The 13398-nt window shown below is 38.4% G+C and overlaps 1 long non-coding RNA gene across 2 annotated transcripts in view; it reads right to left on the bottom strand.

Moving 5' to 3' along the window:
- Positions 1–13398, bottom strand: part of LOC116448248 — a 93537-nt gene that overhangs the window by 24333 nt on the left and 55806 nt on the right. For both annotated transcript variants that reach the window (XR_004241854.1, XR_004241853.1), the window contains 4 exons: positions 3966–4209; positions 2854–2974; positions 1321–1439; positions 728–898 (listed from right to left, as the gene is read on the bottom strand). This is a non-coding gene — a long non-coding RNA (uncharacterized LOC116448248). The remainder of the gene's footprint in view (positions 1–727; positions 899–1320; positions 1440–2853; positions 2975–3965; positions 4210–13398) is intronic.

A 13398-nucleotide genomic window follows, 5' to 3' on the forward strand; every position in this document is an offset into this window, starting at 1 on the left:
AACCTACAAGCCTTACAAAGCCTCACTGGTCTTCCTCAGTGGTTTATCAGAACAGAGACTGCTGTGAAGGGAGCAGCAATAAACACCTCTGATATTCATTTCCAACCATTCAGATTAGCACACTGCATTCACTGCTATTTATATCCTCTAACTTCTTGATACCTATGGCTCAGTGAATGTGTCCAAAACCTCTCCCTGGTTTATGAGTGTGAATTTAGTTTTTATGTTCACTGATTGCTAATGAGGCATCTTCCTGCATTAAACCTGCATAAAACTAGGTACCTACTGTAAAACACTCCTTCCTACTGCTTTTCATCGATTACAAAGGGAATTATGATCTAGCAACGAATGATAATGGCCATAAAGAAATGCTCACTACTCTCTTGATGTTTCAAAGTGAATTTAGCTGCAGCAAGTGGTCAAAACATGGCCCAGTACAAGAAAGAAACCCTTCTTGGTCAAATCAAACCTGTAAGGCTCCTTGAAATCAGCTGGAAATCACGGAGCTGGACTTCGCAGATCTGAGCAAAGTGCCAGGTAGCCCCAGTGCCCAGACATGCCATGGCATTGCCACTACTCACCATCCCCTGTGCACTGTTTCCAGTTTCTGAGTGCACCTTATGAAAGGAGAGCAAGCATAGAAACCCTTGCTGGTTTTACAGTGCCTCCAGCTTAAGCTTTGCCACGTAGCTTGTGCAAAATAAACTGAACAGCTTCCCAGATGTACCTCAGTTAACTCAGTTCTTCTGCTTTGGAAGTGGAGGAGACAGAGTTACAGCGGAGCCAGGCTGTGAGCTTGGATGAGGTACAGGGCCTAGGGAAGGAGCTCTCATTCCTTCTTACTCTGCCATGACGGTGAAAAGACCAAACTACAGTTCACCTTTCCACTACTGCAGGTCTGTGGAAAGAGAAAAACACAGCAAATGTGTTTTGACATAACAGTCCTAAATTGGTGATGGAAAAGCTGGCTAGCACGTCCATGGCTGAATGTAGTTATTTTGTTTAATGTAAAAAATTATACTACAATTGTATGTGATCTATATTCTTGGCCTTTAAATCAAGGGTAATCTGTAGCTTTTAAGATTTCAGTTTATCCTTAAACAATATAAATGGCTGTCCACAGCAGACACAGCTGTATCAGAGGGGAGAACATTGAAAATTTGAGGAAGAACATCTCCATCTAACTGCCTACCTGTAACTGAGAAATTAGCTTTCTTCCCAAGAGAAAGAAAAGGTTGAGGTTAATTAGGAGATGGTTTAACAATGCACGCAAAGTTTCTATTGTAAAACATGATTTTATAGAGAAATGCACATCCCCACCTTGGCAGAATCTGATAAAAGATGAAGGAGAATACAGTAGACACCGTCAAATGGATGACAACTTCATATAACTTCTTCTGAGAGAAAGCAGCCTGTTGTTTACTGCATTTATCGACAATCTGTGAAAGTAGACCAGGAATCAGTCTAATTACCAGAGTGCCAGTTGTGCTTGTTAACACCAGCTTTGTGACCAAATGTTATTCCACAGTTGTCACATCACAAGAAGGTTTCATTACTAACATAATAGTGAACAAGATCACATGCCTGGCTATTGATTGATCTGCCACACAAAGGAAGGACGTTTGTTGTCTCTATTATAACCAGTTAGATCTTTGTCTGCCTGTATAATATGCACAGGAATGTATCACAAGCAGTTGCTGCAGTGTTTCTTAATTTCTGCCTGTTAGCCCATTAACAGCCCACTAGGATTTGCAGTCTTTACCAACAGAGAAGAAATGACCTTGCCATAATTTGTCTTTCACAATCTTCAAAAAATTGTTTCCATCAGCCTTCCTGCAGTCCTACAAGGACTGAGACTTACTCAACATTTGCATTATAAATATATCATTTCTGCCAAATCAGAAGCTATTTTAATTCTTTCCAGACACAATTGGCTAACACAGCAGGAACAGTAGAAATATTCATCATTACTGCAGTTGAATGGCCCTGAAAGAACTATATCTTAGACCAGAGAAATGCTATGCTAACAAGCACCCTAGACAAAATGAACTAAGATTGACCCTCAGAGCATCAAGATATTGCTTGACTGACCAGTCATAAATGCAAAGAGCAGCTTTCAGCCTGTTGCTGATATAAAAAGTGAACAGTCTTGTTTATTTTTCTATGAACTCAATAAATATTACAATACAAAAGTGGATTTGTTTATCATTGTGAGCTTACAGAAAAACAAGCATGCCTCATCATCTTATCTGATGATGAATGATTTATCAGGCAGAACATGAATCTGCTTCTGAGTCTATTTTCCTGTTTATGCTTGTTGAACAGATACAATTTAATGAAGAATATAAAGTACTTAAAATCTGTCTACCATTAATAGTTTAATTAAATTGACATGTACTTCAAAAACAGAGAGACAGAAAACATTAATTTTGGTTATAAAGGGCATGGCATTATTAAAGTGCAATTAAAAACAACATTCACTTACAATTAATAGCTAAAACAATTTAATTATTTAACATCTAATTGTCTGTTCTGGCTAACCTAGCCACCCCAAGATAGGTGTGTTCTTCGGGCCTCATGTGAAGTATATTACGTGGCAGAGACCCAAGCACAAGATAACAAGTTGCTCCTGAGCAATATCTCACTGTAAATCCACTGACAAACACCTCACTGTGTCATTGGTGGCACAGGGGCCTCCCATGTCCTTGAGGTGCCAGTTCCCAAAGGATCCCTCATAAACCTCTCCCACTGGGGCAGGTAACAGCCTCTGCTGTGGCTGGTGCAAAGTCGAGGGGATGACTGGTGAGCTGGCTCCTGGCTTTGTGGTCATTTTTCCCTGGTAAAAGCACTCACCCAGGACCCTTGGACATACTTAAGTACCCATTTTCTTCCTAAAGTTCACGTCTCACAGCTCTCTCCTGTACCACTTGATAGAAATTGATCAACTGGCTCAGCAATTATTTGACAGAAGGCACTGAAAAAGAGGAGCAAAGAAAAGCAGCTCAGTCACACAGGTCTCATTTTGCTTAGAAACAGGACAAAAAACCCTCTCCTGCCAATTTCAAAGTTAAAAGCCAAAGATGCAAAGTGGGAGTCTGTCAAAGAACTCTTTTAAGATGACTTCTCAGAAGCATATATCCTTCTTGAACAACATAGCAGCGGAAGCATCTCTGAAATTCAATCTACATTTTTTTAAGAACATAGCAACAAACAAGTTTAGAAACTTCATCTGAATTTTAGGTTCAGAAGAAAATACAGACTTAAAACACAGGACTAGTCTGAAAACATGAATTCTGTTCAGTACTTTCAGAGATACATTGCAAAGAAAAGTCAGATTTTTTAAGCTTTCCACCAAAAGTGAGCCGGACCTGTCCCTCATAGCCAGGATCTCCACTGCAGAGACATCTGTCTGTGAATGGAGGGACTGTGCCTGGGTTACACCATTAGCCAAGCATAGGCCACCAGGCAGCTGGCATTTCTGGGATACATCTGGGAGAAAGTTTGGTTTCAAGGATTTTCTTTTGAAATACTATTTAATTAAATAAGTGTCAAGAAATATTGTCCTAATCACAGTTAAAGAAAAGCAGCTGCCGGTTTTCCTAATGTGGGCAGCATGTCATGGCAAGTTCCAGAGCTCTCAGCAGAACTTCACCAGTCTCAAAAGTTTACTCCTACAAGGAAATTGCAGGATTAATATCCTACTAACCAAACCCACCTATTCTTGAACACAGCCTGGAGCAGATGTTATTTCAGGACTATTTCACTAGTTCTTACAGCTTTGATTTACTCATTTCCTTATAAGTTGAAGTGTGTGGAGTGGCAGCAATTACTCCCTTAAACCCAAAAGAAGACACAGTCCTCTATTACCTCCTCAGGTGGAAAGGAGGGAAAAACCCAACAACATAGTGAAGTGTTCACAAAAGCTTTTCTTTGTGCCTTTTTTCCAATCCAGAGAGTGTCATCACCTTTGTCACACCACCTGAAGGTTGCTGACTGTCCTCTGAAGCCCGGGACAAGGAGAAATCCTTCTGCCCATGCTGCAGGTGGCTGAGCCAGATGAAGCCTCTGAGATTAGGAAGAGATGTGCTCAGCCTGAGTCTGCCTTGCAGGGACAGCTTTCACATCTGGGACTGACACCAGGGCTCCAAACCTTTACGCTGCTGCAAGGATGGCACCTGGGCTTCCCCTGGCAGATGAGTGTACCAGAAGCTGGTTGAGGAAAATACGGTTTTATTCATGATTCCATAGAGAGCATTTTACTGACAAAAATCTTTTTTCACTGCACCTGTAAGCAATGTATTAAAAATTAGAATAAAAATAATTAGTACAAAATAATATATTCCTGCATTTCAGTTTCTCCATGGAAAAACATATTTTTCCTTATTTTAATCCTTGTTAAATTTAACACTTAAATTTCTCTGTGGAAAAATTCAAAAGAAGACAGAAATAGCAAAGATTGGGATTTAGTAGGATCATTAAAAATAAAACATAAACAGTGTCTCTCTTTACCTTTTTTCCTCTAAAGAGTATCATAATAATATATTTATTTTCAATGCAGTCATTAAGCCAACCACCTTGACTTAAAAACACCTACACTGACACATACTAGGTTTTGAATTCAGATAAGTTAGCCTCAAAAGAATAAATAGAATCATAAATGGTCAGAGCTAAAGCACTTCAACCGACCAGAAGAAATTATTATGAGCATGGGGGTTCATTTGAAGGTCTTGTGAGGAATTTGGCAACTGAAGCATTGAGGAGTATTTGCTGGGGAGGTACCAGATACCCCCACTGCAAAGTGATGAGCTGCTTTTTCACTAAGCAAAGCATGGAAAGGTGGCTGCTGAGCAGTTTAAGACTTTTGAGGGGTTTGGCTCTGCAATCTCTAACCACATTAAAACTTTGTTCACACTCTTTTCAAGACCTGTAACTCAGATGTAATTGCAGTCTAACATAGACCACACCAGAGTGGGCAGAATAGAGGATAAAGTAAATCAAGAGATATGGACAGCCTATACTCCATTGCATATAAACTGGCAGTGAAATCCCTTGTGCCTGGCCAAGCTTCTGAGCTTGCACGAAGACTTCTACTAGATTGCTCTAGCCACACCAGTAATCAGATGTTTGCCTATGTAGAACAAAACACCAGGCAGTTACTGAGCTGTATTTTATTCATGGTTTATTCACTATTATGTGACCAATACAGCCTAAAAAGACAAATATCTTATGAAATACTGTATTAATTGAAATACTGCATTAATTGACTATGAGTTTCAATCTTTTCTGTGAAGGCAGAACATTGCCTATCATTTCATACTTTAAAAACTTATATTATCAAGCCTTACCCCATTAAGAATATTTTTTCCAGATTTCCCACAATTTTTTGCATTTTTTTTTTTTTGTGCAAAATCACATTCAAATATTATAATTCTTATTCAAGGCTTTGCCCCATATAAAATGCAGGTAAAGCATATCTAAAGCATTCCTGACATACAACTATTAAGAAAAAACCCACCAAAGCGTGTGGCTGTCTAGGTGGCTTTACAAATGAAATCAAGGCATTAGACATAGATTTTGTTATTATTGTGTTTAAATTAAGCTTGAAATGAAATGCAACTGAAATAAAAATCAGAAGCGAAACAGGGTATTGTTTGCTTTCTGAATATTAAATGCAATCAAAAGGTAATAGTACTTATAGATTTTTCACATCCAAACAGATTTATGAAACTGATAAAAACCATTTGCTCATTGAACTTCAGGAATCTGGGTATCTTCTTCTGTGAATAATCAAGTAAGTTAACTTAGGCAGCTTCTCTGTTTCAGTGCTACAGGCATACAGAATTTATATTTAAAGGACTACTTTTTAAAAAGCAAGTAACTTCACCATGAATGTCATTTAAGATGAGACAAAATATACTATTAAAAAGAAACCAAGTTGAGTGGTCACAGCTGAAAAGAAAAAAGGGAAGTCAGCAATTTTCATTGTGTTGCTCATGAATTTTATTTTCACATTTGCATACATGAGAATTAATTCACAAATCCTGAAGGCAGGAGTCATTTACTTTACTAATTTGTTTCTTTATATATTTCTTTTTCATGATTTTATGAAAATGTTTCTATTAATTTGAAGTTCCTTTTTTCAGTTCAGAAAAATCTCAGTTGTTTTTCAGCATCTCTGATTACTTTAAGTAACCTGCTGTCTCAGTAAGAGCAGAAAGTTTATTGACACAATTTTCTTGTGATAGCTTTTCAGAACTTAGTATTTAAATGAGCTTATATATTAAGCAAAGAAGCAAAAATGTACTGAAAATTTTAAGGGCCCTAGAGCCTTCTCAAGATGCATGATGTCTCTTCCCTGCTTTGGAGTCACAAGAATGCTAAATAAGGAGAGAAAAAAATCCTTATTTCAGAAGAAAAAAAAAAAAACAAACACCACCCTTAAAATATCAGATCACGTCAAAACTGTGGTGAAAGGTTTCAGTTACTCTCGGCTGTGGGTTTATATCCATGTTCTGCTTGCCAATATTTTGGGTAGTATTCTGAAGTCGTGATTTGATCCTTTAAGGACCTCCTATCCCCTAGGCTCAGGTTTGATTCAGTATTGGAAGTGCCAGGACAGCAGCTGCTATGAGAGCAATCTGGATGAAATTTCTCAAGAGCAGCTTTTCCTGCAATATTTTAAACCAATCTGAATTGAGAAAAGCAGGGACAAAATAAAAAGATAAACACAGAAATCAGACAGAGTAAAACCTGGAAGGGGAATGTGGAAAGCAGAATGGGAGCTAGGAAATACACATTTGTGGAAGGACTAAGGAACCAAATGGGGAAACTGAGAGAAACATTTGGAAAAAAATATGAGGAGCAGAAGGCTGACAGAGGAGGCAAAATCTGTGAGGGGGAGAAGTGAAGGGGGGTAACACAAGCACAGAAAGGAACCAAAAAAATACCATTGAAAGAGGCAGAGGAAGGACAAAGGGCAGAGAGACAATAATCAACTGCATGGAACAAAAATAGCAGGGCAGAGAGATGGTGAGGAAGGTAAATTGGAAATGGAGATCCAAAAGGAAGGCAAAAATTTTACAGAGTGAAAGCTCAACCTATAAAGCTTCATGAAGTTTGCAGGAAATTAGTTTTGAGGAAAGTCCAGGCAGTGCAAGGATGGAAGCATATTCATTTCTTTGCCTTCTCAATCTGCCTTCAGGTTAACAGAGCCTCTGTTTATAGCAAACCCAAAAAATAAACATCCGGCCTATTGGAACTGGTAAGGGGGACATGGTACAACTACTGCCTTCTCCTTGTGAACAATGCAATCTGCTCCTTTCGTGCCCTGCTTTCAGAACAGGAGGAACAAACAGGCAAAACATAATTTACAGTCTTGGTTTATCTGTATCCACAGCCCGTCTGCTGATTCGAACACAGCAGAATGTCTGTGTGTGCATTCAGAGAGATGGCTGTCATTAGACCAACGAAGTTAACCAATGTATAAAAGGCAGGATCAGATCAGTAATAAAGTTTACACTTCATTATGGATGTCAAAATCCTTGCTGAATTTTTTTTCCCCACACGTATCTAGCTTATTAAATTTCACAAGCAAAACCTGAGTGAGCATTCAGGAATCAGTTACTTGGAAGCCTTCAGGATTAAAATCTAAAACCAGATATTTCCTTAATAAATTTACAGAATTAGAACTGGACATATTAACATACATCTCTGTTTTCATGACTGTAAAATGATTGGATTCTTGTCTCATCAAATTTACATTGTAGAATCTGAATATAGTATGATTAGACATTATTTTAACAACTACATTACAATACAATTTAAAATAAAATGGCCCTTTATATCGCACTAGTATCAGTGTTTTAAATAACAAAGGGGACTTTTTTTAAATAAAGGAAAGGATTAGCATTTAGTTTCAATCAGTATAAGCAATGCTGTACCAGTTGGTGTCTCAAAGATTCAGAATTTTATTAATATTCCAGAGATGCATTTGTGTTGCCTCTGGGTACACTGAAAAGCCACTTAAACTGCACTTAAAGCAGCACTACAGGATCAAATTGATGTGCATCAACCATTTACAATAAAACTTGATTATTATAAAGGCATACATATTTGCATAATTACATGTTTGATTTTTTGATAATGCAGAATACACTACAAAATGTTGCTTCATGTAGAAAGGCACCGTCAAAAAGCACCATCTGCTGTAGTGTTTAATGCACTGCAATGTTTGAAAAATTCTGAAGGTAGATTGGTGCAAATCAAAGGAGAAAGCAAAGGAGTTTTGCTAGAACAAGGGGCTCAGGGATGGAGGAGGGGACACAGTACACTGTGGACCTTTTGTTAGGCTGTCATCTGTTCCTCTCTATTTTTAAATAAAATTTTCAGGGGACAAAGGTAAAAGACAACAGTTGCACATCCCACAGTCTACAGAACATAGGATTCAGAACTTGAGAGCATTTGACAAACACATTTTTGATGTTTTCATTGAAAAAAAAAGATCAGTATCTAAAATATGCAATGAAGGAATTACAATGGAAAAGAAAGCAAACTTAACAAGAATGAATCTTTTTAAAGGAATCTCTATTAAGCATCACAATGGCTTAAAAGAAATAGAACTTGAAAGTAAGAATATCTCCATATTTGCTCAATTCACAAGAAGCAGCCACCTGATCTTCAGTAATACCTGACCATGTCTGAGCAACCCCAATGGAAGCCCAATGGGTTCAGGAAGTCTCATGCTAAGATTGCAGAAGTAAATGTGTATCTTTGATTACAAGAAAAAGCAAGCACTTCTAGACTTGGCACTGTTAGCCCTGAGTTCTTGTATCCTAAAAATATACATCATTTTGATTAGCACTACATGTTTATCATTTTAATACCTGAGGCATCTCTTCAAAGTGGATTTTGAGACAAGACATTAATCAAATGTTGTTGTAACCGTTTGTAATATTCTGCCATCCTGAGGAGTTTTATGCATGCATCCAGAATACACACACACACAGAAAAGGGTCATCTGTGGCTTTTTCCAAGTCTGTTGCTACCTCTGAGCTATGCTGTGAACATTTTTGGACATTATGCTGAGTAGTAAAGCACAGTGCAGAGCCAAGACACGGAGGATCTGGCAGGGAAGTCAATAGGCATGTACTAGCCTGTTGCTTCCCAGTAGGAGCTCATTCCTTCACAAATTGGCCTTCGGTAAGCAGTGTGATTCATTGCTCAGGGACTGGATTACAAGCTGGAAACCAGCTGACAAAACTTGGGCAACTCATTTCACTTCTCCATGCTATCTATATTCCTTCCTCCTGTTTTTCACATCACATTAGTTGAAAATTATAAAACTCTTCAGGGCAAGGACTTTTTCATAATACAAGTTTCCAGCATGTTGGGTATTAAACAAGCTTTTATCTCTGTGGGCACCTCAAGGTATACCAGGATACAAACAACAGTTGGATTATATGCTGTGTGTGGGATAAATACCAAGTCAATTTAAAAGCATCTTTAACAACACAATCTGACTATAAAGTCCAGCAGTCTAGAATAGCATCTGGCTCCAAGATGTATTCTACAGTGCATGACACAAAAGAGCTTCCAAAACAGATGAAATTTTGTCCAGGCACCTGAAGGAAAAATGTGGTTGTGTATGTGTGAATGCAAATATCTCAAAACTTTCTGTGCCCAAGCCACAACAGCTTGCATGTAGATACATTGAAACCAAAGGGATAGCCATAGAACTGGAAGCCCTAAAGCTGCATTGCTGGCCTCTTAGGTTATGCTACATCTGGAGTATAATAAATTTACATTCCCACCAAGAAAATAGCCACTGCTGTATAGTTATGAGACATATTTTGTTTCACATTATGAGGAAGAATGTGCTTGAGTCCTCTGTTATGCATCCAGGTTTCTTACCCTGACTTACCAGGTACAATTATAGAGCGGCATTGGAGATGCCGAACACCCGCACTGTCATTGACTTAGATCAGCACTGTGAAATCCAATGCTTCTGAAAAATCAACTCTTTTGTGTATCTTGCAGAAGACACACAATTTTTTTTTTAAATAACCAACATATTGTTGTGTGTACACAGTTCATGAAAACTCAGAAACATTTATCTGTTGATATTTTCCCCATACCAGTCATTTACTGGCTTGAACTGGACTGCACTATGATGCAGTGCCATTCCCTCTGCCTGCACTTGAAGCAGAAACTGAATTGTTTCCTGCTCATCAGGTACCCATACTGAAAAGATAATGTTGTATTTATAGCATAATATTGAAAATAGCCCCAAATTATAATAAAGCCTCAAAGACGTCTGTATTTCTTTCCCGCTGAAGTCTCTATGTGCATTTGGTCATAGAACTCTAAAAGGAAACAAAACCAGCCAGGCAGACGCAAATCTTTAGAAACAATGAGTTTCCCTTTTGTGCCTTAATATTCTGCTCTTGGTGAGCTTCTCTAACAAAGTCTGCACTAATCGTTGCTGGAATCAGCACAGCAGCGGCTGCTAAGCAAAGTCTTTTTCTCCACCTTCTCTGCACTAGGCAGACAGGGTTTTTCATTACATATATCATTTTCAACTTGCTGCAGTGATTCCACAAAGACAGGAGGATTTAGAAAGCTAATGAATGGGGGTGGGGAGCAGACTACAGTTGGAGCTTCACTGCTAATGTTTAAGGCTAGATACTATGAGTGGCTTCACACACGAGGCACTGCCACCGATTTTATTTTCATTGCATGGCACTGACAGACTTTGACAGCCAAATCATTCATCTCAAGTTAATAAATCCAAGTTGGGGAGGGGGAATTTTTGTTTGAACATTTATTGCTACAGGATTTAGGGCAAGGCTCGTTGGTCATTGCCTTGCCCTGGTTGTTATTGTGCTGCAATGACAGCAAAATTATTTATCTTTTAGTTGCTAATTAAGAACAGAAGTGAAGAATAGGTTTGGTCTGAATATACCATAATATCTAGGGACCATTTACTACATCATAATGAGATGCAATAGATGCTGTAACTCAGTATCTCTACAAGTCTCTTGCTGCTTTATTATGAGGAAAAAATTCATCTTGTAAGTTAATCAACACAAAGTTAACAGTTTATAAATAAGATTAACCTGAATGAGAAAAACAACATTCCCCTCCCTCTCCCCGGGTGAAAAGATGCACCTCTTTCCTAGTTCCCTTCCAGCAGAGAACACTGTTTCACCAATATCAGTACCCTTGCTACTGTTCAGCAGCTTGATCTGTCTAACCCACCTTTTGCAGACATGTCATCAATATTGCCTGCCACTTGGGAGAACAGACTATACTGATTACAAAATACTGGTTCTATAAATCTGATGATTTTAATGATAAAACAGGATATTTTAGGCTTTCTTGTCCCTGAAGAACCAAGAACAATTGCAGATTGATTGTAAACCAATTAAGGACCTTAGAGCTATAAGTTGTGAATATCATTTCTTTCTCCTAAGGGAAGAAAACAAAATAAACAAAAAAAATCATTTTCTGGTTCTTACCTCTCTGCATAATAATTTACGATGTGGGTGAAGCTGTTAATTCAGATCTGAGTGTTGAATTATGACTTCAAATTTCTCAAGGCATAGTTATAACCAGATCCCACTCAGCTACCTCTTTCAATGACCAATATTCACTGACGTGTCAGGCAGAGAGGGAAGAAAGTGGTGAACATCATAGAATACAGACATATGGCCAAGCACAAGCAGCTTTGCTCTTTGGGGGATGATGTTCTCTGAAACCCTTCACAGAAATTAATAAACACTAGTTGTAGTCAGTGGCCCCACTTCAGCACCAATTCCCTCCTTACATGCAGAATGTTGGAGAGTTGAGGAGCCTCAGGGTATGGTACAACCTTTGAGAAGGTGTTCTCCAGACTGACCACAGCAATCTTCTCCCAAGGTGGCAGGTCAAGACTGTCCTAAGAGCTGAATGGAAACTACATGAATTAGTTAATACCCTTTATTTTATGTTTAAGGCTATTCCCTGCAACTATATCCTGCTGCCAATGCTCAGTTAATAGGCTCCTGTAGTGAATACCATCATGTGCTCTGTCAATTATTAATAATGAGACAAGCGTTTTCACATCAGAATGCCAACTTGTAATGTGATGAGCCTGTATTGTACAAGGGTATCAAAGCTCAGTCTCATAACATCACTGGTTTACTAAGTGAACTTTGAACAAGATTTATTCCCCAGTCCATTCAGTCCTAATTTTCATGAATTTTGAAAATAGAAAATGTCTTTTCCTTGGCAACATTTTTAGATTATGGTTTGTATTTTAGGTGCTTGATTTACTGCTACATTGCATTTATTCTAACACATCACTGATCCCCTGTCTCCTACATCAGATTTAGTTACTTTTTTATTGTATAATTTCTAGGCGACAGTGGCTATCCAGGACAGAAACAGCTGATGGATCTAATTTGATTTTGCCCTTATACCAGCAGAAGTTCACTTACTAGTTCACTTACTCAGAATTCATTGATCACTCAAAGGTCTTCTGGGATTGTGAAATCTCATTCTCGGTGTCTTTTCCAATTGTCAAAGCACAGACTCAATACCACATCTGACATCCTTGCAGCCTTCCTAGTTCTGCATAACACAGCAGTCAACCATGGGGTTATAGTCAATGATGGGACTCTCAGAAAGGATGACAAGGCTAAATCTTACTGACTTCAAACATGCCAAAAAGGTAGATCTTTCTGAAAGGTGGGTTTGCTGATGATAAGCAAGGGGCAGCTCAGTGATAGCCATATCTTTAGCAAGGAAAAGGAAGAACTGGAAAAGGATGATTAGAGACAGAAAAGTCGGACAGTAAAGGAAGAAGAAAATGCAGAAGCAGTTTTACACAAAGATCCATAGGTCTAAAAGCAAAGAAATTGCACTACTTAGTATAGGAAGATGATTGAATTCCTTTATCTGTGTCTTAGTGTTCCCAGCTAAAACACGAGATGGTGTCCTCTGCACAGCCCGTTCAGTGCAGCGGCGAGACAGCAAGCCTTGTGGAGGTACTGTCAGAACAATAATCACTTTGAAAGTGGTTGTAAAGATCTTCTAGTCACTAAGTTCACACAAAGAGGCAAGATGAGGTTAATGAAACTTCAACAACTGTTTACGTTCAGTAAGGTTACTTCGTCTTGAGTTTTTGAGAGCAGATAAGGTGGAAAAAAGAAAGACATTGGGAAGGTGGATGACATTTAAGAGCAGCAGTAGTAAAGTCCTCCATTACAAGAATAAAGACAACTATTTCATCAACAGCAAACACATTTATCTTCATCTGAGAGAAACAACTGATAGTTCCTGTTACCTGAGGGAATTCTAAACCTTGAGCTAATCCGTGCACCTACTGCACAACTTTGCATCAATATTTAGGTTACCAGT

Source organism: Corvus moneduloides, chromosome 9 (assembly GCF_009650955.1).
Source record: "Corvus moneduloides isolate bCorMon1 chromosome 9, bCorMon1.pri, whole genome shotgun sequence".
In the NCBI taxonomy this organism is placed as follows: Eukaryota; Metazoa; Chordata; class Aves; order Passeriformes; family Corvidae; genus Corvus; species Corvus moneduloides.